Here is a 27,562-nt window from a genome sequence, read left to right as displayed (position 1 = left end):
AACAACAATGTTTAGTGGTGTGTGTGTTTTGGGATGTTGAGCTTTTATCTCATAAATCGAGTGAATTGTCATTGAAAAGCTTTTCTCATACACAACCCAATCAACAAAGTTGAAATAAATTTTTTTAAATAATATTCAAGATTTTGAAATTAATCGTATACTATTATAGATTTAATATTAGAATTAAAAGTTTAAATTGCGAAACACATACATATATAGTATGTGTTAAAAAGAACAGATGAGAGCCGGTAGTATAATTACATTTTCAATAATACTAATTTTCTCTTTAGTGACGAAACTCTGTTATGCATTTTCTTTACTGGGTAGGCCAATGAATGACTTGCTAAACGAATGTTCAACAGTGATGGGAGTTTCAACGTTGACCAGTGATGGTAATTTCAATATTGGTATTTGTATCAATGTAAAGTACCTAAATAGATTCAAGAGTTTTTTTTTTTTGTTTATGAAGTTAAACTTTTTTCACAATAATATAGAAAATTACCGTTTTTTTCGACCACAAACGCTTAAACTTCTATTATTTATGTATTTGCAAGTTTGTTTGTTAGTTACTGTAATGTAAAAATGGTTAAATATAAAACAAAGACAACAACTAAGTATGTACATTGTCCTTCGTTCATAAAATAAAATATGGTAAATCTCCCGAATATCTACTTAAGTCAAATAATGTAATTTTTGAAAATATTTGTTTCGATTTTTTAAGAAATTTATCAAATTATTAAAAGGCGAATTCGGTGAACATTTTATTTCACGTTCGAGATGGTGCGATTTACCGCCTATTTTTTTAAGGGTCTTCAATTCATTTATTCGTGAGATACCTGTGGTATCACAATGGAATGAATAGTCTAAGTGAGCCTCATATATCGGACTGTCAATATACCTAACCTAATCTGAAAACCACCAAATCTTAAAACTTGTTTTCACGGTTACTTTTTTAGATCAATTAATTTAGATATATAAAATGTTTCGCAATCAATGCCTAGGATATTTTCTATTCATAATTTGAAAAGACTTGATCAAAATATAATCGCCTTCATATATATTTTTCTCTTTTAATTTATTTTTTTATTTATATTTATTGTAAAAATAACCAAGCCTTTAGGCCAATATAAAATTTAGTGTTTTGGTGGAAACCCGAACATACACAGACAAAAATTTTACGAATTTTTTCCAATTAAAGTCTTAATTGAGTTTTAAAAAATATTCAATCAAAAATTTAATTGATTAAAATAATTTTTTCATTGAAACAAAAATCAATCATAAAAATTAATAGTGTTAATTAATTTTTTGATTGGATCAAATTAATTTTTTAATTGAATTTCTATTAATTTTTTATACCCACCACCATAGAATGGTGACGGGGGTATAATAAGTTTGTCATTCCGTTTGTAACGCATCGAAATATCGATTTCCGACTATATAAAGTATATATATTCTTGATCAGGGAGAAATTCTAAGACGATATAACGATGTCCGTCTGTCCGTCTGTCTGTCTGTCTGTCTGTCTGTTGTAATCACGCTACAGACTTCAATAATGAAGCAATCGTGCTGAAATTTTGCACAAGCTCGTCTTTTGTCTGCAGGCAGGTCAAGTTCGAAGATGGGCTATATCGGTCCAGGTTTTGATATAGTCCCCATATAAACCGACCTCCCGATTTGGGGTCTTGGGCTTATAGAAATCGTAGTTTTTATCCAATTTGCCTGAAATTTGAAATCTGGAGGTATTTTATGACCATAAAGAGATGTGCCAAAAATGGTGAGTATCGGTCCACGTTTTAGTATAGCCCCCATATAGACCGATCTCCCGATTTTACTTCTTGGGCTTATAGAAACCGCAGTTTTTATTCAATTTACCTGAAATTTGAAATCTAGAGGTATTGTAGGACCACAAATACGTGTGCCAAAAATTGTGAGTATCGGTCCATATTTTGGTATAGCCCCCATATAGACCGATCTCCCGATTTTACTTCTTGGGCTTATAGAAACTGCAGTTTTTATTCAATTTATCCGAAATTGGAAATCTAGAGGTATTGTAGGACCACAAATATGTGTGCCAAAAATTGTGAGTATCGGTCCATATTTTGGTATAGCCCCCATATAGACCGATCTCCCGATTTTACTTCTTGGGCTTATAGAAACCGCAGTTTTTATTCAATTTACCTGAAATTGGAAATCTAGAAGTATTGTAGAACCACAAATACGTGTGCCAAAAATTGTGAGTATCGGTCCATATTATGGTATAGCCCCCATATAGACCGATCTCCCGATTTGGGGTCTTGGGCTTATAGAAACCGTAGTTTTTATCCAATTTGTCTGAAATTGGAAATCTAGAGGTATTTTAGGACCATAAAGGGGTGTGCCGAAAATGGTGAGTATCGATCCATATTTTGGTATAGCCCCCATATAGACCGATTCCCCAATTTTACTTCTTGGGCTTCTAGAATCCGAAGTTTTTATCCTATTTGCCTGAAATTGGAAATCTAGAGGTATTTTCGGGTCACAAAGAGGTGTGCCGAAAATGGTGAGTATCGGTCCATATTTTAGTATAGCCCCCATAAGAACGATCTCCCGATTTAACTCCTTGGGTTTCTAGAAACCGTAGTTTTTATCTGATATGCCTGAAATTGTAAATATTCTGGTATTTTAGGCTCACAAAAACGTGTATCGGATTAAGTTTTTATCGGTCCTCTTGGTAATGCCTCCATATAGACCGACCTCACTTCTTGAGGGTGTAGAAGGCGCACTGATCATGAAAATTGCTTGAAACTCAATGTAAAATTTCCAGATTTTACTTCTACAGATTTAAGATTTCAAATCAAGACGTTATTTTATAATTTTCTTGCACACTTACAAGAGATGTTAATGATTCCTCTAAACCTCAAACAAAAATGGTTCTTATAAATCCAGAATCTGATATAGTCCTCATAGGTGAAATCTTTAAATTTATCTTCGGGTTGTGTCCTCAAGTCCTCAAGCCCTCCTGAAATTTCAAAGGAAACCCTAATATTTGGTTCATGGTGGTGGGTATTTAAGATTCGGCCCGGCCGAACTTACTGCTGTATATACTTGTTTAATGATACTATCATTTCTGTGATTGAAGACATTTCTATTAAAAATTAATTGGATCAATTAATTTCGTGATTGAAGACGAAAAATATTTTTTGTGGGTAGTACTTAAGTGAAAAAAAATCTAATGCCTATAGTTTTTCTCTGGCACACAAAACAAAGTACCATCCCTTATACCACATGCCAAATGTACCAAAATTGGGCAATGTACCAATTGTATAATACTTCCCATCACCAATACTGACACCAGCTAGTTGTGTAAAAGCTTCGAGTTCATTTATTTGTCTGTTTCTTGCAGAGCATGTGCATGTTTCATTTACTTCTACAGCAGAAGTTTTTTGCTTCAGTATGAAAATAATTCCCAATGGCTTTGTATCTCTGCATTCTTTTATTTTCAATCTTTGAGTGCAATTACTCGTGCCTAAATTTAATGAGTAAGGAAAACCATTGCGTCTTGCTAATCGCTTGACAGAGCGCTTCTAGGCAATGTGGTATGCACATACCACGTGAAGCACAAATTTTTGAAAGGGTACAGGTCGTCCCTTTGAGCTCATGAGTCCACTACTTTTCGGACTGTAGAGTTTGGGTGAAGCGATCTACCCTGTTAAAAATTAATTTGAAATTGGTGGTGGAAGACAGTTTTATCTGATTCAATCACGAAATTATTAATTGACCCAATTATATTTTAATTTAATTAAAAATAAAAAATTGATTTCTTCGACCTCTCTCTCAATTAGTTTTTTTAATTGGCTCAATTCAAAATTTAATTAATTTTAGTGGAAAATCTCAATTTTTTAATTGAGACTGTTGCCACATGACAATCAATTAGTTGTCGTATTTTTATTTATAATTATTTTACCTTTAGATGCAATAATTTTCTTGCGATTTTATAAAAGTTTATAATTTCTAATGAATTTTGTAATTTTAGTTTGGGTATTCTTTGGATCCGACTCGAAAAAAAAATTATTTCCTAACAAAATTTTCAATTATAAAGAGTGGTTAAATTGTAAGGGCCGATGTTGAATGTGAACCACACCTAAACGCCAAGTTTTTTTTTCCGAATTTTATTTGACATTTCTCTATTTCAGACTTGCTCAATTTGAACCATGGAGATATATACAATCCAACAACGTGTTAAATGGTTCCAAGAAATGGCAACATTGGATGATCAATTTTCGAAGAAAGTCATCTTCAGTGATGAGGCACATTCTCACTTCAGTGGATTCGTCAATAAACAGAATTGCCGCATTTGGGCGAATGAGAATCCAAGAGTGATTGTCGAAAAACCAATGCACCCAGTGTTTCCAACTCCCCAAGGCCAAAAAGCACCAAAAAAATATTATAAATCCTAACATACCACCTTCCACCACAAAATCGAAAATTAAATGCTCTACTAAAAAAAAAAAAAAAAAAAAAAAAAAACCTTCCGAACATGTATTATCGAACTTTTGTGAATTGAATTTCAAGAAGTTAAGGTGGGTATTAAGATCGAGTTTAGTCATTTTTTTCACAATTACTTTGCAGCAAATATGCATAATATTATGTCCATTTTTAGTGACATAGTTTTCACTTTAGCGGCAAAACTCAAACTTAGTACTCACCATTATGAGCCGCTATTCAAATATACACCTTGATCAGTTTTAATGCTTTCGTCCAATTCATTTTGATCAGTGATGTTTTTCAACTTTCAAAATATTAATGTATGGAAGGAGTCTATTGCTTATTTCATTGTGCGTGCTTTTGTGGATTTAATACAAACGCTTTTAATGACATCTTTACCAAATTCAAAAATTCGACACTCATCGCTCGACTTTCCTACAGAATACCCTAAATAACAATATTAATTAAAAAAATCAATACCAACTTCATAACAATCAAATTCTATATTTGGCAATAAATTTGAGTTTCTTCGGCTCTTGAATGTCTAATCAAAATTTTTGTATCAATTAAACTTAATACTGTTCAAAATAAAAAAGCACCAAAAGCAATAAATGAAAATGCCAGAAAGCACCAAGTTGGTGCTTTTTTTGAAAAGGCACCAAAAAGGCAATTTGGTGCTTTTTAGAAATCAAAAAGCACTAAATTTGGTGCTAAAAGCACCAAATTGGCAACACTGAATGCACCCACAAAGAGTGACTGTTTGGTGCGGTTTATGGGCTGGCGGCATCATCGGGCCATATTTTTTCCAAAATGAGGCCGGTCAGGCAGTTACTGTGAATGGTGTTCGCTATCGTGAGATGATAACGAACTTTTTATGACCCGAATTGGAAGATATGGATGTGACGATATGTGGTTTCAGCAAGACGGTGCCACTTGCCACACAGCTAGCGAAACAATGGCTCTTTTGCGCAACAAATTCAATGGCCGTGTTATCTCCGTAATGGCGATGTCCATTAGCCGCCAAGACCATGTGATTTGACACCGCAGTTTTTTCTTTTGGGTTATTTGAAAGAAAAGGTGTACGTCGATTAGCCAGCAACAATTCAAGAGATAAAGGATGAGATAATTCGTCACATTAACGGCATAGAACTTCCATTATGCTTCAGCGTCATCGAAAATTTGGACCATCGGATGAAGGTGTGCCACCGAGGTCGCGGCGCCCATTTGGCCTATATTTTGTTCCATACATAATTGAGTAATACCAATATATCATAATAAAATAAAATTATAATAATTTTCTAAATAGTTTGAGTTTTATTCAAAATCAACATCGGCCCTTGAAATTTTAACCACCCTTTATTTTAAATTGAAAATATTTTTTTTGTTTAATTAAATATTAATTGTGATAAGAAACAAAAATCTTGAAAAAAGTCTATCATTTTGTTGGCAGACTTTATTATATAATTTGATTAAAAAATTAATTGTATCAATTAATGTTTTAATTGATTACGTTTTCAACTTCAATCAACTATTTAATTCGAAATATTATGGTGATGTTTTCCTTGCAAGTATAATCAGCTAATAAAAACTTAAAGACAATAAAATAAAAAAATAATTATTTAAAATAAAAAGTAAATACATTAGAATAAAATGTAGAGCTAATTTTATTCTAATGTATTTACTTTTTATTTCAAATAATAAATTTTTTATTTTATTGTCTTTAGGTTTTTATTACTACAGTCGTTTTGTTTGTTTTAGGAAATAAACTCCAGCCATTTATTTCTTAACACTATGTGGGGATTTGTTTTTTTTTTTTTCTTTATAGCTAAAAAAGTAAAATGACGTTTTTTTTGCGATCTTTTGTTGATGTTTAATAATTAACGTGGTTTGACATCATTCGTATCCAAAAAAAAAAAAAAAAAAAACACGCCAGCTAGTTTAAGATAACTATCAAGGTTATACAATCTTCAACAATGGGGGATATCATAAATATTAGAAAATGAATTTGCAATTAGATAAATAAATGTAAAGTCTATTATATTTGTAAAACAAAACTTTACAAAAAAACGCAGTCACCTTATAGATTTTATCTTTACGAGGGTTGTTCATTAATTTCTTAGGCTAAAAATCTAGAACACTAGTGTATTCCAGAGAGTCGACCATTATTACATACACTGAAAAAAATATTTACGTGATATTAAAGATTATGCAACTTAAATTTTAGGATGCGCAATTTACAAAATATTAAGGACAAATTTCTTTAAAATAATGACATTTTAATTAAAATAAAGTTTATAATCTTTACTTCAAACATTTTTTTCCATTAAATTTAGGACACAAATTTTATAAATTTGCGTCCCTCCGTTAAAGTCGCATGTTTTTGAACTAAGGAACATTTTCCTTCAAACATTTTTGATTTAAAGAAATCGTCCTAAAATTAACTGAAATATTGAATCTTTAGATTAAGATAAAAAAGCTTCAAATATAGGGTAAGATTTATTTATTTATTTATGTCTATGGGCATTGACCCTTACAGACTTGCTTAACCTAAAAGTAATATAAATCTAAAATATTTACAAACATATTCAAAGGAAATGAAAAATCAATTACACATTTAGAATTCAAAACATAAAATTCCTTTAAAGATCTAATCAATGGTTCATTACATGAATAGTTACATCTATGAAGAGAAATGTTAAAGTATTCATGACAACGCAGTTGTCTGACTGGGATTTAGCAGCTTTGCTTTAAAGTTTTTTTTTTGTTTTTGGAATCAAGAAAACATTTTTACTTTGAGGTATCCGCTATAATTTGGATTTTTAAACTGGCATTTATTTGTACGTGAATAGCTTTATTAATAAACCGCAAAAAGAAAAGAAAAATTCGATAAATGAGATCTGAATCCTATTTTTAATTTGTTGATCCTAGATTTAAGGCCAGATAGGTCGCTAAAAATGTCTTTATTTTAAAGAAGCCACATCTTTGGCTCGGAATCAATACCAAAATTCTTAAGAGGAGGTCAAAATCTTTGGATCCAAATAAACTTTTTTTTTGAGTCTACCTGTATTATTTCATTAAGGTGTAGATCATATCATATTTTTCAAATATTGCCTTAGGTAATTTTGGAATCACTCTCGTAGAAGCGAATATGGGTTTTCCCCTAAGCTTTCTCATATATCTACACGAGCTATGTATATTTTTTATGTTTTGTTTTGCTATTAAAAAAGTTAATACCATTTGCAAGAGTTTTCTTCTGCTTTTAATGCAATGAAAAACGTGAATAATTTTACATAGCTGACCATTCCAGTTGCTATGTACCTTGTGGCACCAACACAACAAGCCCGTTGTCAATGTTGCAGCTAGTACATAGTTATAGCAGACTCAGTGAACTAAAAGAAATCCCATAATTGGAAAAATATCTGTGAGCGCTTTAGGCGCCACAATATTGAATCAAGTACAAGCAACAAGTGAATACTGTCGAAAGTTCGACCGAACCGAATTTTTGATACCACCATGAATCTCTAATTCTCCTGGAGACAAATTAATGTAAAAAAGTAATGTGTCAATCTTCGAATATAAATATCGGAAATTTTCTGTTTGACATAGATTAACCCCTAAACGAACAAGATCACCGATTCCTCCGAAAAAATGTATATAATATGCAAAATGGTAAAAAAAGAACATCTGCGCACCACAGCTATAAAAAAATTGTGTTTTTTTTTTAAATAGTGGATGTATCTTAAAAAAATACAGTGCGCATTAAACTAAGTTTTTATTTACAAATAAACCATTTGCAACAAAGATTATATATTTGAGGAAGATAGGAAATTGGCTTGAGTCATACCAAATGTTGCATTTACCAGATTAGTTTAATACATGTTTGTAATCTTTTAGTTGTTTTTCGTTTTTATTTTTCAAATGAAAAATGTAATTTTCTTAATGAAACAATGTTAAATTTTAGGCAACAACAAAAAAATACATTTTCTCCTTTATGGAAATTTATTTCGTCCTCTTAATTTCTTTTTATTTGCATTTTAATGCTATGTCAATACTTGTCGTATACGCGTTTGGTTCGAGTATTAAACTAATGTGGTAAATGGTTTGATGTGCTCAACAGCCAATCTCCAATCTCCCATCTTCTGTAATCTATAATCTTTGATTTGCACTACCCAGTCTTTTTGCCAACATTACCTTCAAATCTGGTAAATATTATTTAACTTCAAATTTGTTTTTTGCATTTTTTAAATTTTAGTCAAAATTTCCGGAAAAACATATTTTTTTTAAATAGATTAATGATGTTTTAAATGCAATAAACTTTTATTTTAATCGATATGGACAAAATTGTTCATACTTCTTCAAAATTTCTAGACTTAAAATTTAGACCCGGTTGTGCACGCACAGAAAAACCATGTTTGGACATGGTTGCCGCATCCATTTAATGCTTATCTAGAGCATGTAATTGCCGCGAAAACCATGTATTTTGTCTTTGTAAAAATAGTTTTCGAGCGGAGAAAAATTTATGGTGGCAATAAGCATTTGAATGGTTCTCAAATACCGCAAACATGTTCTATCATTTAAACGATAGAATTTGAGACCATTAAATGGTCGGGAAAATCATGTACCTGACCATTCAATTTTGTTTACTTTTTTACAGGGAAAAAAGTATTTTTTTATAGGTTAAGTATAGACATGTCTAGAACCATTACATGGCCACAAAGTCCATTTACATTTTTTCGTGACCATTTAATTTTTTAACTTGTTTGCAGCGAAAAGAATTTTATAAAAACATTGAGCAGGTACACACGATTTTCATTTTGCGCGTCAGTCGTGTGTTGATTGTTTCTTGGAATGGACGGAGAATACGGATTTACTGTGTTTTGTGTTAATTTATTTACATATTCAGGAGTGGCACGTGGTTTTATGTGAACACAAAAAAGGAAAGTGTAATTGAAAAAATGTACCTGCTTTTTTGTTCTGCATTTTGCTATATGGTATTTATTTTTATTTGCAGTTACATGATGTCTGCGTTTGTACATTTGATGGGCACGATGTAAATATGGAATAATTAATTATTGTTGAAATTGAAATAAAATAAAGTGTGTAAAAATATATGATGTTTGCTTGAACGGCATTATACATACAAATAAACAATGAATTAGTTTATAAATAAATAAAAACAAACAAATAAAGTTTATTTTGTGTTTTCTTTTCTCAAGTGGCGTCCTTTTTTCGACGATGATAAAAGTTTTTTCATAAAGATCAAAACATTTTAGGTTGGGACCATGTTCTTTTAACTAGGAGAAAAACATTTTTAATGAATACCATAACATTTTAAATCGTGACTTTTCATTCAAACAAAATTCTTTTTATCAATATAATAACATTTTAGATGAGGACAATTACATTTTTCTTAGAACCATGTTCACTGAGCCAACATGGTTGCAGGTTAAAATGTTACATGGTCGCCGCAAAAATAGCTCCTATCATATTATTTTGCTCTTCGAATATGATTGTGACAATCATGTTTCTTCTTTGCGTGTGATTTCTACCAAATTCGGCATGCATATATCCCCCTGCAAAATTTCACTTAAATCGGAGTAAAACATTGAGCTCTTTGGTCATAGAAGTGTAAATCGTTCGAGAGATATATATGGGAACTACATATATCTAAATCTGAACCGATTTCAATCAAATTTAGCTCATTTGACGATACTATCAATTGTACTCTGACCTTTGGATTAATCAAGTGCAATCGGGCGAAAGATATATATGAGAGCTAAATCTAAATCTGAACTGATTTCATGAAACGAAATCAATAGGGATCTATTCCAACACAAAATACATTCTTGTGCCAAATTTGAAGTCGATTGGACTAAAACTAGTCTTTGATTATAAAAATGTGTACACAGACAAACGGACATGTAGAGATCGGTTTAGAGGGCGGCCCTGAGCATTATTGCCAAAAAATAAAATATGTGTCTGTCTCGTCTCATTTTGGGTGTTGCAAACAATTGTAATAACTTATAACAAACGATTCCACACAGTGGTGTAGGGTATAAAAATGACAATGTTGGTATACTCATCATAAAATGGCAACAATTCTCCCAGAGTTGATTATTGCGTCACTATAGGATCTATTAAATATTTCTTCACCGTTGGTCAATTATTATTATCTCTCTCTCCCCATTTCCAATATGTACTCTCTTTATCTTTCTCAATCTGTAATCCTCGTTTCGAAACTTTTTGTTATTAATTTTTGCAAACTTGATAGGGGAAACGAAATACAATGAGAAACAAAATGAGAAGAATGAGTGGAGCCAACCAATTGATTTCAAAATATAACAAAAACGGGTTTACCTATATATACAAATATGTTGACTGTCTTTCTGAAATAACAAGAAAAACACAAAAAGGCAAAGAAATAGCAACAAAAGAAAACGCGCAAAATACTTTTATGGATATATGACTTTCTTTATGGGAATGACGGTAACGTAATAATTTACAAATAATACAAATACAACTGAATGAAAATAGCAACAGCAATAGTAAAAAAAAAACACCTGATTGTTGGTAGCGATGACAGCAACAATGTCTCTCTGACACAACAGCATCGTGGGCAGCAAACAAAAGATGAAATAATAATCCCGCAAGACTGGGTCACTATCGAAGCCAATGTGACGCTTTCAAGAGGAGGGCGACAACTGGTCATTAGATGATGAATACAAAAAAAAATGAAAGAATGAAAAAGCGAATTTTATGAAAAAGAGAAAAACACAACTACAGCTGATTACCGTAATATGAAGAGCTTGACAAATAGAGGTATTATGTACAATTTCAGAAAGTATGACCCGTTTTAGAGATGAGATGAAAGGGACAATAGATTAGGTATTATGTATTCGATAAATGGAAATGCATTTCCTAATGGAAATGGATTTTTTCAGTAGTGCACTACTGAAAAAAAAACTAATTTAGCCCTTTAAGGGCTAAATTAGTTTAGTTCACTGTATGAATTTATTGCGAATTTGTTTCGCAAAAATTATCTAAATTAAAAATAAAATCTTTGTTTACAAGTCAAATTATTTCTGAAGAATCGAAGTACCGCCTTCCTACACACAAAAAAAAAAATTTTCTGATTCAATCACGAAATTAATTGATCCAATTAATTTTTTAATTGAAATGTCTTCAATCACGAAAATGATAGTATCAATCACAGTCTTAATTGGGCATAGAAAAAATTCTTGATTAAAATATTAATTGATGTCATTGGCAATTTTCAATTAATTTTTTAATTGATTCAATTAAAAATTTAATTGATTTTGAATGCAAACCCTAATTAATTTTTTTATTTAAAAAGGTAACTATTTTCAATTACTTTCTGAATTGGCTTAGAGTTTTTATTTGGATTAAGAAATGTTCATCACTTTTTTTAACTGACTTAGTCTTTCGAATTTGATTAAAAAGTTAATTGTATCAATTATTTTTTTTAATAAAAATTTTAAAATTTTCAATCATTGACTTAATTAACTTTATGTTCTATCTTGATTAAAGAGTTAATTGTATCAATTAATTTATTAATTGAAAAAATATTCAACTTCAATTAACTTTTTAATTGGAAATATTTTGGTGATATTTTTTTTCTGTGTACCGACTTCAATTAAATCTGGTTCACATTTATTTTTAGTTTGTAAATAGATTTAGTTCCAATTCGGGCTATAGCGGTCCATTTTGTTACATACTCAGCAAAAATTATCGTTACCAAAATTGTATTCGATGTAACTTAGTTTAAAATTGCCAATTTCGCAAGGACATGTCCAATGAGGAAATTACTTTTCTGCAGCATCATCAAGAGCTAATTTATGAGTTTGACTAGATGAGCAAATAATATAGGTTTCGAGAAATAAACAACAAATGGTAGTACGATCAGTGTTGCCTTACTTATAAAGTGGAGCAATTCTCAAGCAAATTCGGTACAATTCTAGCATGAGTTATGAGAAAAAAGATGCGGAAAGTCAACAAGAAAGTCCTAAATACAAACAAGTATCCAATAGCATTATTTTCGTTATCTTTTTTAAACTCTTCTGTTGAAAGGGCATTTTTAATATTTTGACAAAATTAAAAACAATCGTATTTTAACTTAGCAGCTGAAAGCTTTTTAAGAGTAAGCCTGCTTTTTAAATTGGTACATATTGTATTATTACATCCATAGAAAAAATAATTTCGTCAGGGATGAAATTTTAAAGAAACGAAAATCTCTTTTGTTTTAAAGTTTAAATAGCACAGTTTAGTTTTTATTTACTTCAAACGAAAAAAATTTTAGCATCAAAAGAAAACTTAGTTTTTCTAAAATTTCGTTTCTCAGGAAAGAACTCTTCTTTCAGGATATATATTTGTGTTAAATTTAAATTTTAAAGTGTATCACTACAGGATTTTTTTCACGTAATTTTGGGACCACTTTTTGTACTTTTATATTCTGAAATTTTTTGGGGGTTTTTGAAAAAGGCTTAGACCAATTTAGGGGTTTTTTTTTTCTTAAGATTTGGGGGGAAGAATCAAAAATCACCTGGCAACACTGAGTACGATGGACATGGGTACCAGAGAACGGTTGCGATCTACCGCAACCGACCAGTGTATTTAGTAGACACCAATATTTGCAATCTTAAAACACCAATTGGTAAAAACAATTTCAACTACCATAATCCAATGCAACCGACAACTGTCGGTGTTTGTTAGTATGAGTGTTGGTCTCTCGAAAACACCGTAGTAAAGCAATCACACAAATTGGTTACCCATATCTCAGCAGTTTGGTATTCTCTTATTTGGTACTTTCTCAATTCTCTTGAGCTAATGCCAACTGCTGGTAATTGTTGTTGTTGAGTGCAATCACACTTAAGTGCCACACTCGTTTTTTGTTTACCAAGCGTTGTTACGATGTCGATTGGTTTAAGATTGCAAGACACTGCATACGAACATTGTTATATACTAGTGGTGTTTTTATACTCGCATTTGCATCAATGTAAAAGATCGCATGGTAATTGGTGTCTTACTCACTGCCACCGACATTTTGTGGGTAAGATTGCAATACGAAAAAAAGCCACCGGTTGCAGTTCTCAGATGGGTACATGGGCGTTCCAAAGGAAATAATAACATGGTAGCACCCATGAAAATCTGATGTATGGTCTTATGTTATACCGAAAGAATTCTCTTCGTTAATTTTACGGAACATTCTTCTCAATTATTCTTCGTAACTTCTTCATCAAAACAACGAGATTGGACCGTTAATGACTGGAAATAAGTTATAAGGTCATGTGAAAAACACTACGTCAAGCAAAGCGTTAAATATGGTGGGGGTGGCCGCTGGTTAATAATAATTAATCATGAAAAAAAGAGACTACCTTGATAATTTGCAATCAAATTTCCCTGCTCTTTGCCCAAATGGCCACCACAAAGCCCCGATCTCAATCTTATTGAATATTTATGTTCTCTTGTTAAAAAATGCTTGAGTTACACCAAAGAGCAATAAAAAAATAAGGGGTCCAGAGCCAAGTTTAGAACAATAAGTCGGGCGTTCCAAAGGAAATAATAAAAAACCTACACCCTCAAAAAAAAATCGCTTCTGTAACAAATACCCCAAACACATAGTGCCTCAACCATATATATTTTCAGGATTGGTCCAAACAAAATATTGTTTGTATTGTTCAAACATATTATGTTTTACCTTAGGGCATACACTGGTAAAAAAAAATTTTCTTTGTGTGCTTATATTTTTAAGGCGCCAATTGGTTACTTCCATTATTTTACTTGCAGCATACTGTCTAGGTCTCCCTTTCTAAACACATATATGTTTATAGGCTATTTCTAAATTAATATATGTTTGCATCTAAGCATGTTATATTTACAAACATTTTATGTCCCAAACATAATATGTTCTAACATATTAACATATATGTCCCAAACATATTATGCTAGTTTATGAACATTATTTGCTTGCAATTAAAAATATTGTGTTAAAAAATTTGAGTTCCAAACATATAATTTTTACACCCAAACATATGAAAAACAATCTTTTTCGTCCGTGTAGTAGAAGTACGTCAAGACGAGTTAAACCCATAATTAGAAACAAAGAACTATGGGCTAAATACTAAAACATTTATTTTAATGTATTATGTATAAAATGCAAAACTGGATTCAGGCTAATTTTTATTTTAGATTAATTAAATAATGCAGAAAATAAAGTATAAACGAAATAAATTTTGTAGCAATTGGACTCAATACAAGTTTTTTGTTAAACAAAAGAAGCATACTCCTAAGTAGTAAACATGCACTCGGGTTTGCTCCCCACTGTATGTATAGTAAGTCTTGTGAAATTGGTATCTGGCATTTTCTTTACAATAACTTAATAGTATCAATTCCCTTAATTTTCTTGTCCAACAAAATTAATTGATCCAACTAATTCTTTAATTGAAATGTCTTCAATCACGAAAATTATAGTATCAATCACAGTTTTAATTGAGCATTAAAAAAATACTTGGTTAAAAAAATAATTGATTTCATTAGCAAATTTCAATTAATTTTTTAATTGATTCAATTCGCAACTCCATTTTCAGATGAATGTGAATCAATTCCACGATTTCGTGAAATCAATTCACTTGCAAAAGTCTTGGTGAAAGTTGAATTATGTCAAAGATGGATGTATTTCCGGTTAAAAAAGTTCTCGCGTAAGAAATTTGAAATGTTTTATATTTATTACACGAGTTTTATTAAAAATTTGTCACTTTTAATTAACCCAGCTGGTTACAGAAAAGTTGAAAAAAGAACGTGGAATTAAGGACACCAAATTTTCACGTTCGTGGATTTTACGTGAATAGTGGAAGTGGAATTGGAGTGGATATGCGAACATGGGTGTATATTTCAATCACTATTTTTAATCCTTTATAGTTTGATTCAAAAATTTATAGTTTCAAAAAACAAAATGAATTAACAATTTAAAAAATATATCCATAAATTTTTAACTGTCTTATTCTTCCGAGTTTGATTAAAAAGTTAATTGTATCAATTAATTATTTAATTGAAAATTTAAAAAAATTCAATCATTGACCTAATGTTTCTAGTTTGATTAAAAGATTAATAGTATCAATTAATTTTTTAATTGAAAAAGTTTTCAACTTCAATCCACTTTTTAATTGGCAATATTTTGGTGATATTTTTTTCTGTGAATAAGCTCGAATAAATATTGTTATTATATGTAGTTTAAATGATTTGGACATTAAACCAGCCTGCATTGATATTAGGCTAACATAAAAAAAAAAACTACGAACATTTTTCATAAAAGTACGAAACTGTTTTATAAAAAGTATATAAAAAGTTTTACATACAATTATGAAGAAAAAACATCGGTAACAATTTCTAATAAAACATTTTTTTTGTTGTAAAACAATAACAAATTTTGTACCTTTAACGAAAATTGTTCGTTCTTACGAAGAAAATTTTTTGGTGTAACTATCACCGTACGGTGATGGTGAGTCATTATTCCCAAGTGTACGGCATTGCTCTAATGCTCTGGACTGAATAGTCACAATGGACTGAATAGTCTAAGTGAGCCTGAATCTTAATCGGGCTGCCACTTTAAACTAATGCTCTTTATAAGAAGTTTTTCATTTAAACTACATACCCAGTTTTAGCCGGGTAAATGTATCTACAACCTAAAAAAACGTATATACTCGAAAACATATTCTGCTTGAAGCATATATGTATGTATGATGTATGTATATTTTCAGAATTTGTGCTAAAGAACATAAAATTGTTTGTACTGTGCAAACATATTATGTTTCACCCTAAGCATATCTTTTATTAAGGCTCCGAGTATACAATTGAATGTGCAAATTGAATAATGTTTAGACTTAAACATTTAAAATTTTCGAGTTGATGATGGAATTTCATTTATCTTCATAAAAAATATGTCTCTCAAGCAGAGTACCAATTGTTCTCTTTTAATTCTCTTACTGAGTTACGTTGATGCCTTTCCTTATATATCTCTGTTTGTCTATCTTTTTCTTTTCTTTTTTCTCTATTCTCTCTTGCCCTATCTGACATTTCTAAACATATATATGTTTATATAAAGTTTCTAAATTACTATATTCCATATTCTATTTACAAGTCACAAGTTTTCATATTGGAAAAATATCGAGATATCTGATCACTTGCGAGTTTAGTAATCGAAAAAGTTACATGTCCAATAGTCGAATTTCAAAATTTTTAAAAATTCGAAATCTTTTCCTAACTTTTGATTTGTTTCTTCACATATACATAGTATTTGTTTATACATGTATATATTCAACGTGGTATATTATAGGCTTGTCCTCTCTTGTCTAAACACTCAGATACTCCCGCGCTACCCTCCAATATTTCCTCTCATTCATGTTATATTTCAATGTTCACTAAATATTAAGTGTCCACATAACTAGCCCGTGGATAAATGCAAAATCAAAGAGCTGCATTAAGCCCTGTTTAGCACCCAATTTCGGACTGTCACATTTAACACCCAACAATGTGTGACAACGACGCAATTGGCATGACCACCACAAAAAAAATATGGTTTGTAAAGGCCGACTGAATAACTGTGTCATATCAATATTGACTTTGATGAAATTTCATACAATATCGATATTCGAATTTTGAATTTGATGCGTTTATATTTGTGAACTTGAAGAGACGAGACTGAAGAATGTTGGCTAGCTACTCATAGTTTTGTCATGCAATATACCGTATATAAATACAAATTTCATTTTGGTGAAGAGTGATGGTTGCAATTAAATTTCGTACGCATCTAAAAGATATCGCATATAGCGAAATCAAAATTGAAGATGTTATTTTTCGACTGTTTAAAAACATCGAGTTTTACGAATTTTTCAAAATCAAAATGATTTATGACAATAAAGATTTTCGGTATTTTAAATCGGCCCTATACAAAAATCGAAAAAATCGAAGCTATATATAATTATGGATCGATGTGGAGCAATTTTTGCTTGGTCGTTAGAGACTATATATTAACACCAAGTACAAAATATCAGCCAGATCGGATAAAATATGCTTCTCTCAGAGGCTCCGTAAGCCAAATCTGGGGGTCCGATTATATGGGGGCTATACGCAAAAGTGGACCGATATGGCCTATTTGCAATACCATCCGACCTACATCAATAACAACTACTTGTGCCAAGTTTCAAGTCGATAGCTTGTTTCGTTCGGAAGTTAGCGTGACTTCAACAGATGGACGGACATTCTTAGATCGACTCAGAATTTCACCACGACCCAGAATATATATACTTTATGGGGGTCTTAGAGCAATATTTCGATGTGTTACAAACGGAATGACAAAGTTAGTATACCCCCCATCCTATGGTGGAGGGTACACTGAAAAAACAATGAACCCACCAGGATGAAAACTTTTGATTAATTTTAGAAAATGTTGAATATTTTTAGAAATTTTTAACTAAACAGTATTACAAGCGCTGGCATTGCGCTGATATCACAAAAATAAGTAAACATTTTTCGACAAATTCAAGAAAATTTATTAGACATAAATAATTTTTTTCACTTTTTAAAGAAAATTTTGTAGTTTGATGGAAAAAATTCAAAATTGCAAGAATGTCTTTAGTGACATACGAAGTTCATGATGGACGCTTTTGTAGTAAAATTTACAAATTTGAAGATATAATAAATTATTTTATGACAAATACGAATTAATAAATCTCTGTACTTGTGTATAATTTTTTCCCATCTTTTAGTTCATTTAACTAACGTACGCAAAAAATTATTAGAGTAAATGAAACTTTCACCAAATATAATAATTTCATGAACTAAAATATAGCTAAATTGGCTTTAGTGAAATAGTGAGTTCACTTTTTTTTGAGTGTATAAAAATGCGAAATTCAATAATGTAAAAGGGTAAAATGTATAATGAAAATTTTATATAAGAAATATAGGGCAATAGCAAAGAGCTAGGTGCTACAAGTAGACTAGAACCGGGTTGCCAGATTGTCATATTTTATTAGCAAGTCGGGACAGGAGTAGGACGTAATGTATTAAAAAATTATAAATGAAATTAGGATCAATCGACCAAACAACACTTAATCGCACAATCAGACACTTTTTGAAGAAAGAATTTAAACATTGATTTCTCAATGGGGAAAAATCCTCATACGCAATTGCAAAATTTCTTTTGGCTATTTTATCCGATCCATGAAGGATTTATATCTAAAATTTTGCTGCAATATTCTCTACCATAGGAAGAATAAATGAAAAATGGATACAAGTCACTCTGCGGGAAACAAATATTGACACAATATGTGGAAGATAATAAGAGAGGTGACAGATTGGTTTAGAATGGTAAAATTTCTCCAATTCCCAGACTGCCCAACTGCAATCAAATCATTGGATACCGTATTAGTGAGGAAGCATTTAAGACGCAATTCCATTTTTTATATTTGATATTTTTCTACTTTTTTTTAAACATGTTGACCCAAACTTAAATTTCCTAATTCTTGTTCGACTTCAAATATTGCCATATTTCAAGTAAAAAGGGCTCTAAATATTAAGTATTGAAATACACCATATATTTTTGAATTCGTTTTAGCTTTATGATCAAGTAGAAAAAAAAATAATCGAATTTAAGGACGATTTTAAAAATGTTGAAGTTTTTTCCCCGAATTTCAGGCAAAAATTGGCCTCAGTTCAATATAATTTTCTGTTCTATAAAGAAATACATTTTAAAGTCAAATTTCCTAACTATAAGGACAAAACGCCCACAGTGAAAAACTTATCGACTTTTGGTCAAAAAAAATCGTTTGTATCAGATGAATGCGTCTTCAACGCTAAGTAAACATGCACTCATATTTAAAGAACATGATATTTAAAGTCCACTGATTTGTTCAGTATTCATCTAATGAATGGGTATTTATTAAAACAATGGACTACGAAGAATTTTAAAGAAATATATTTCGTTAATATGAACGATTTTGGGCACATTTAGTACATTTTACAATTTGTTCTTCTTCTTTTTTACAAAGTGAACTTGTTACGTTTAGAACATTCAATGTGGTGTTCCAGTACAATTTTATAAAATGACCTATCACACAATAACCTATGACACAAATAATCTCGTTTTGAAATCCCAAATGAAGAAAAATAAAAACAAAACGTTGTTTTTTTAACTACACACACACATTTTTTTCTGATTCAATTACAAAATTTATTGATTCAATTAATTTTTTTAATTGAAATGTCTTCAATCACAGAAATGATAGTATCAATTAAAAAAATGTATTTTACCAATAAAAAAATTAATTGAAAGTCAATTAAAACAATTAATGTATCCAATTAAAAAATTAATTTATCCAATTAAAAAATTAATTGGTACTATTGATTTTTGTTTCAATTTAAAAAAAAAATTGTTGAATCAATTAAATTTTTAATTGAATATTTTTTAAAACTCAACTAAGACTTTAATTGGAAAAATGTTCGTGAATTTTTTTCTGTGTATTTGCTTTCTAGGAATGAAGTTTTTTACGAACTATTCGGCTACACCATACATCAAGTATACAGTTACACCAACAAAATTTTATTCATAAAAAGAACGAAAAAGTTCGTTAAAAGTACGAAATTTGTCATTGTTTTACAACCAAAGAAACTTTTCAATAAAAGTACGAAATATGTCGTTCTTTTTATGAAATTGTTTTGTACTTTTTACGAAATATTTTCATACTTTTTATGAAATTGTTACGAACTTTTAATGAAACAATTTCGTACTTTTTATGAAAAACTTTCGTACTTTTTGTGAAACATGTTCGAACTTCTAGAAAAAAAAAAAAACAAGTTTGAAAAATGTCATCACTACTTTACATCTTAAGTTTTTGAATAACTTTTAGTTTGGTTGCTTCACTTTTATTCATAGCATGCTGTCACCCAAATGAGAAGTAGCATAGACATGCATTAAAAAATTCAATAAAGGAATACATTCAAGCACATTATCAAAGACAATTTTATGTCGCGAACGGAAATTTTACAACTAAAATATTCATAAATTCGTAAAAACTTCTTCACAAAAGTCATGAAATTTGAAGAAAGTTTCGTTAAAAGTAAGAACTTTTTACGAAGAAACGTTAATATAGAATATTCTTCTTGAAGAATTCTTCGTAAAATTAACGAAGAGAATTCTTTCGGTGTAGTGTTACGGACATGTCTTGGACTTTAAATATGTTGTTTTTCACTTAAACAAAATACCGTACAATTTTTCTTCCAAACGATTTTTTTATCGTACAATGCAAATTACATACGATGTTCGTTTTGGAGGAAAGAATTATTTTCTTGACTATTCTGAGATACGACCCATGGTTACCACAACACATTTACTTATTACTGTCTTTCATAGACTAAACGTCATTAGGTTTGTGTTACAAATTCCAAAGCTCTCATATATGAATGGTCAGTTTTGCTTGTGGATACGTTTTGCAAACGTTTTTTGCGGAATCACATAAAATTGCAAAATAATATTAACAAAGTTGTTGGTTTTGTGTTTGTCAAAAGTTTGAGTTCAAGGTACTCTAATAGAGGTAAAGCTAAATTCAAGCCGCACTCAAACAAAAATATAACACAGATTTGGTATGGATTGTCGCTTATTTTTTGGCTCTTTTTCTATGTAACATTTGTTTTGTACGACCTTTTCTAATGCATTTTAATTTTTTAGTGCTGTTGCATCATGAATACCACCATCATCGTCGACATGATACAAGAGTGGTATTAACATTTGATGTTAACAACAATACAAAATAACATAAATATTGAAAGTAAAAAAATTGGCTAGCGATTTTTTATTTGGTTAAAATACAATAAATAGTATGGTGTTATCATTTTTTTGCTTTAATTACTACAAAAAAAATGAACCCTCATGAAGGAAAATGTAGGTTAATTTTAGTTTAGTTTTTAACTAAACTATATTACAAATGATAACAGGATAAAAGTCTGGAATTATTTTAAATGAATTTAAGAGAATTTGTATAATTTTTTCATAAGAACACAGAGAAAGTTATCACCAATACCTTAATATTAAAATTTCAATTCAATTAAACGAAAAAAAAAATGTTCAATCAAAAAGTTAATTGATTTCATTCATTGAATCAAAAAACTATTTTTTTTTGCTGTGAAATTTTTGTATTATGAAAAAAAAACAATTGGGATTAGAATTTTTAAAAATGTCCTTGGCGCCATATAAATTTCAAGAAATTTGAATTTGATAAAATTCACAAATTTTTGAAATACTCTATAAGAAATTTGAATTTAGTATATTTTCATGTTTGTTTTTTGTTTTGTATAAAGTTTTTCCCTTTTTTCACTTCATCTAATTAAGTAAAAAATTATTAAGGTCAGGGAAAATTTTGCCTTTGTTTTTTTGTAGCGTAGTTTATCGTTCAAATGGTATCGGGGTATTATTACAATATGATATAAGAACATAACGTTAAGTATAGACTAAATATTATTAATATTTAAATAAGGCTAAGGGTAGTGAGCCCGCTTTACACACAGAGAGTAATGTTTTTCCAATGACAGGCACAATTTCTGAAAGGGTGCTAAACTATACACCCATAACAAAGAATACTTTCCTTTCGAAATTCAAACTCTGCTTCCAGTTTAAATTTTGCTATTTTCCATCGTGTCTTTAAGGTAAAGTTTTGAAAAACTTCTCCAACTTTTGAACGCTTTTTAGCTTTGTGGTCAACATATAAAACAGTCAAAGAATTTAAAGTCCATTTTAATTAATTTTGAAGAATTTTTCAGAATTATTAAAGTCAAGTTGACCTTAGTCCAACAAAGTTTTCTTTCCTTAAAGATAACTATTTTAAAGTCGAATCACCTAACTCTGGGGACAAAATGAAAATGGTCTCAACTTTTGGTCAACCAAAAATCTTTGTATCAGAGAAATGAGTCTTTGATGCTACGCAAAAATGGCATTCGTATTTTAAGGACGTGAAACTCAGAGAAGTCATATTCCTTCTCTGCAAACATTTTAAGAGCAAAATGATATTTTTGGAGGGTGAACATGGAGAATTTTTGGCACAAAAATGTTGTTTTCTCGGCAAACATATACATGGTTGCCGAAATCAGATACATAGTTTTTAGAAAATAACATGCACACAAAACATATCACCATAATTTTTCCAATTAAAATTTTAATTGAATTGTCAAAAAAAATCAATTTAATTAGTTGAACAATTTTTTTAATTGAAGCAAAAATTAATTTTTTAATTGACATTGGTGCTTTATATTATCATTTCTGTGATTGAAGAAATTTCAAATAAAATTGAAGACGAAAAATATTTTCCACTCCATGTTAACCTCAAAAAAAAAAAAGAAAACTTTTTGCTCTTGAAACATATTTGGGATGATCATATTCCCTCTCTGGGTGCGGGAATGGGCCAAAATACCGCACGTGCAGCGTGTCCTCAAACGTCGGCCGTTTGAGGACCATAATTCGTGTCGAAGGTAGCCAATTAGAAAAAATCTAATTGTATTTTTTATGTTATTTCCAAATTATTATTAGCTTTTAAACAATAAAAATAAAAATATAGTCCTTTACGAATTTCACTGTGGCCATTTTTTACGGCAAATATAAACAATTTTATTTAATATTTAAGCTTTTATGGTATTTAAGCTTACCTTAAAAATTAAAAAAAGATCTATGGATAATTTGAAAAGTTGGAATAGACAATTTGCAACACGTGTGTTTCATCATATAAAAGGAAAAACTGCAAGTGATGAAAGTTTCGGTTTTGTTTGTTGCTCACAAAGACCTTGAACTGTGTCACTTTGAAAAGTTCCACAACTAGCAACAACCTTAACCACTACGACCGAAAACATGTTCCACTTAAGTTTATCCACAAAATAGAACAATAATATCGAGTTAAATGGCATACAAACAACAAAGAACGGGTTGCAGCCAGCCATCACCATATAACCACAGATTTCTTTCCCAAGTATGGACACACCCACACGAAAATGCAGGAGAATTTATATAAGACTTTCACCATCATGTCATTGCCAGAACCATCACAGTTGTGTATCCTCACATTGCAATTCATGAATGGATAGAGAAAATGTTCGTGACACAAACAACCAGACAGACAAAATCAATTCTGGTCGTGAGGAGGATAACACACTAGAATCGATTTTTTATCATTTTACATAACATTTGATGATATATTTGTAATTACTGAAATCTGAAATTGTCAGTCTACAAAAATGTGACATGCCAGGAATAATTTTTTTCATCGTGATCATATTCGGCTAGCGAACATTATGCTTGGGACATTACATTTTCTTAAATATGTCTCGGGATGTAAATATATAAAGGGTGATTTGTTAAGAGCTTGATAACTTTTTAAAAAAAAAAACGCATAAAATTTGCAAAATCTCATCGGTTCTTTATTTGAAACGTTAGATTGGTCCATGACATTTACTTTTTGAAGATAATTTCATTTAAATGTTGACCGCGGCTGCGTCTTAGGTGGTCCATTCGGAAAGTCCAATTTTGGGCAACTTTTTCGAGCATTTCGGCCGGAATAGCCCGAATTTCTTCGGAAATGTTGTCTTCCAAAGCTGGAATAGTTGCTGGCTTATTTCTGTAGACTTTAGACTTGACGTAGCCCCACAAAAAATAGTCTAAAGGCGTCAAATCGCATGATCTTGGTGGCCAACTTACCGGTCCATTTCTTGAGATGAATTGTTCTCCGAAGTTTTCCCTCAAAATGGCCATAGAATCGCGAGCTGTGTGGCATGTAGCGCCATCTTGTTGAAACCACATGTCAACCAAGTTCAGTTCTTCCATTTTTGGCAACAAAAAGTTTGTTAGCATCGAACGATTGCGATCGCCATTCACCGTAACGTTGCGTCCAACAGCATCTTTGAAAAAATACGGTCCAATGATTCCACCAGCGTACAAACCACACCAAACAGTGCATTTTTCGGGATGCATGGGCAGTTCTTGAACGGCTTCTGGTTGCTCTTCACACCAAATGCGGCAATTTTGCTTATTTACGTAGCCATTCAACCAGAAATGAGCCTCATCGCTGAACAAAATTTGTCGATAAAAAAGCGGATTTTCTGCCACTGATTTTGGTAATAAAATTCAATGATTTGCAAGCGTTGCTCGTTAGTAAGTCTATTCATGATGAAATGTCAAAGCATACTGAGCATCTTTCTCTTTGACACCATGTCTGAAATCCCACGTGATCTGTCAAATACTAATGCATGAAAATCCTAACCTCAAAAGAATCACCCTTTATATATATTAATTTAGAAATTTCGTATAAAGATATATACATATGTTTAGAAACGTTAGAAAGAGCGAGAAAGAATATGAAAACAGATAGGAGAAATTAACATATTTATTTTCTATTACTTTCGATAGATAATTGAATGGTTAATAAATGTTGCAGACTGAAAACAACAAATGTAGAAATGAAAGTAAGTACAAAGGTCTTCACTAATTAAAATGGTCATTTTCCGTGAATACATTAGTTCACATAATGACGTTTTTTTTTTAATTTATGGTACATTTCTGACTTCCGCTATTCCCCAACCAAAAAAAAAAAACTTCAAAAAAAGTAGTTTGGATCCCCAATTTGTGATCCTGAAGTAGTGCAAACTTTGATCATCTCCAATGAATTTTACATGGGCTTGTCATAGGACGGAAGTACTCGTTTTTTGGATCCTTTGCATTGCTTTAGACGTGGTGCCTTGGAAGTTTATTTGGATGAAGAAATTTAAAAAACTAAAAAAACTATTTTTTTTTTTTCAATTTCACTTTTTATTTTTATCAGTATTTTTTGTTACACTTTTATTATACCCACCACCATAGAATGGTGACGGGGGTATAATAAGTTTGTCATTCCGTTTGTAACACATCGAAATATCGATTTCCGACTATATAAAGTATATATATTCTTGATCAGGGAGAAAATCTAAGACGATATAACGATGTCCGTCTGTCCGTCTGTCTGTCTGTCTGTCTGTTGTAATCACGCTACAGTCTTCAATAATGAAGCAATCGTGTTGAAATTTTGCACAAACTCGTCTTTTGTCTGCAAGCAGGTCAAGTTCGAAGATGAGCTATATCGGTCCAGGTTTTGATATAGTCCCCATATAAACCGACCTCCCGATTTGGGGTCTTGGGCTTATAGAAATCGTAGTTTTTATCCAATTTGCCTGAAATTTGAAATCTAGAGGTATTTTATAACCATAAAGAGGTGTGCCAAGAATGGTGAGTATCGGTCCATGTTTTGGTATAGCCCCCATATAGACCAATCTCCCGATTTTATTTCTTGGGCTTATAGAAACCGCAGTTTTTATTCAATTTACCTGAAATTGGAAATCTAGAGGTATTGTAGGACAACAAATACGTGTGCCAAAAATTTTGAGTATCGGTCCATATTTTGGTTAGCCCCCATATAGACCGATCTCCCGATTTTACTTCTTGGGCTTATAGAAACCGCAGTTTTTATTCAATTTACCTGAAATTGGAAATCTTGAGGTATTGTAGGACCACAAATATATGTACCAAAAATTGTGAGTATCGGTCCATGTTTTGGTATGGTCCCCATATAAAACGACCTCCCGATTTGGGGTCTTGGGCTTATAGAAATCGTAGTTTTTATCCTATTTGCCTGAAATTGGAAATCTAGAGGTATTTTCGGGTCATAAAGAGGTGTGCCGAAAACGGTGAGTATAGGTCCATATTTTAGTATAGCCCCCATAAGAACGATCTCCCGATTTAACTCCTTGGGTTTCTAGAAACCGTAGTTTTTATCTGATGTCCCTGAGATTGTAAATATTCTGGTATTTTAGGCTCACAAAAACGTGTATCGGATTAAGTTTTTATCGGTCCATTTGGTAATGCCTCCATATAGACCGACTTCACTTCTTGAGGGTGTAGAAGGTGCACTGATCATGAAAATTGCTTGAAACTCAATGTAAAATTTCTAGATTTTACTTCTACAGATTTAAGATTCCAAATCAAGACGTTATTTTATAATTTTCTTGCACACTTACAAGAGATGTTAATGATTCCTCTAAAACTCAAACAAAAATGGTTCTTGTAAATCCAGAATCTGATATAGTCCTCATAGGTGAAATCTTTAAATTTATCTTCGGGAAGTGTCCTCAAGTCCTCTAGCCCTCCTGAAATTTCAAAGGAAACCCTAATATTTGGTTCATGGTGGTGGGTATTTAAGATTCGGCCCGGCCGAACTTAGTGCTGTATATACTTGTTTTCTTATTATCTAATTTTTACAAATTGAAAAATTTCTTCGCTTCCACCGAGGGTTGAACCTGGGTCTGTTGGCACCATAACAGAACGCCTTAGCACACTCAGCCACAAACGTCATTGAACACGGTAGAAAAAATTACGTTGTATTAACAAAATGGATCGTTAAAAGTGAGCCAATGAAACAAATTCGTTAATACAACGAAATTTTTCGTTATTATAACGAACTTTCTGTTAATCAACGTAACTTTTTGTACTATTAACGAATGTTTTCATTGTATTAATGAAAATGTTTCGTTATATCAATGAAATTTTTTCGTTGGCTCAATTTTAATGAAAATTTCTTTGTGTGTAAAAACGTCTATTCAAATATTTGTTATACGACAATATGACACCACGGCATGACATTTTAACTACTTCCTGCGATGTTCTTTATTATTATGAAAGAAAAAATATAGAATGCTGGTTCAAATCTCACCAGTGGATTTTTTTTTTTAATATCTTTCTAAAAAATTATTATTTTATGCTATACATAGGTTTTTTCGGCATATATTTTTGCATAAATATATGTTTTCCTTTAAAAGTTAACAAAAAATTAAAAATTATCGTAATTCTTAAAAGAACTTCCATGGAAGTGAAAAAGTCATACGGCACAGGTTCAAATCCCAGAGGTGATGATTTTTTTATTTTTTTTTTATACCCTCCACCATAGGATGGGGGGTATATTAACTTTGTCATTCCGTTTGTAACGCATCGAAATATTGCTCTAAGACCCCATAAAGTATATAT

At 31.0% G+C, this 27,562-nt stretch overlaps 1 protein-coding gene and 1 non-coding gene across 3 annotated transcripts in view; one reads left to right on the top strand and one right to left on the bottom strand.

Annotated features, from left to right (window-relative positions):
• Baldspot (elongation of very long chain fatty acids protein baldspot) overlaps positions 1–27,562 on the bottom strand; it is a 91,446-nt gene that overhangs the window by 19,865 nt on the left and 44,019 nt on the right. The window lies entirely within an intron of this gene.
• LOC142237320 (U12 minor spliceosomal RNA) lies at positions 3,502–3,687 on the top strand. Its single transcript, XR_012722455.1, has one exon. It is a non-coding gene; the product is annotated as a U12 minor spliceosomal RNA (small nuclear RNA).

Source organism: Haematobia irritans, chromosome 4 (assembly GCF_050003625.1).
Source record: "Haematobia irritans isolate KBUSLIRL chromosome 4, ASM5000362v1, whole genome shotgun sequence".
Classification (NCBI taxonomy): Eukaryota; Metazoa; Arthropoda; class Insecta; order Diptera; family Muscidae; genus Haematobia; species Haematobia irritans.
The sequence above is the reverse complement of the archived record's forward strand: the minus strand, read 5'-3'. Positions and strand labels throughout refer to the sequence as shown.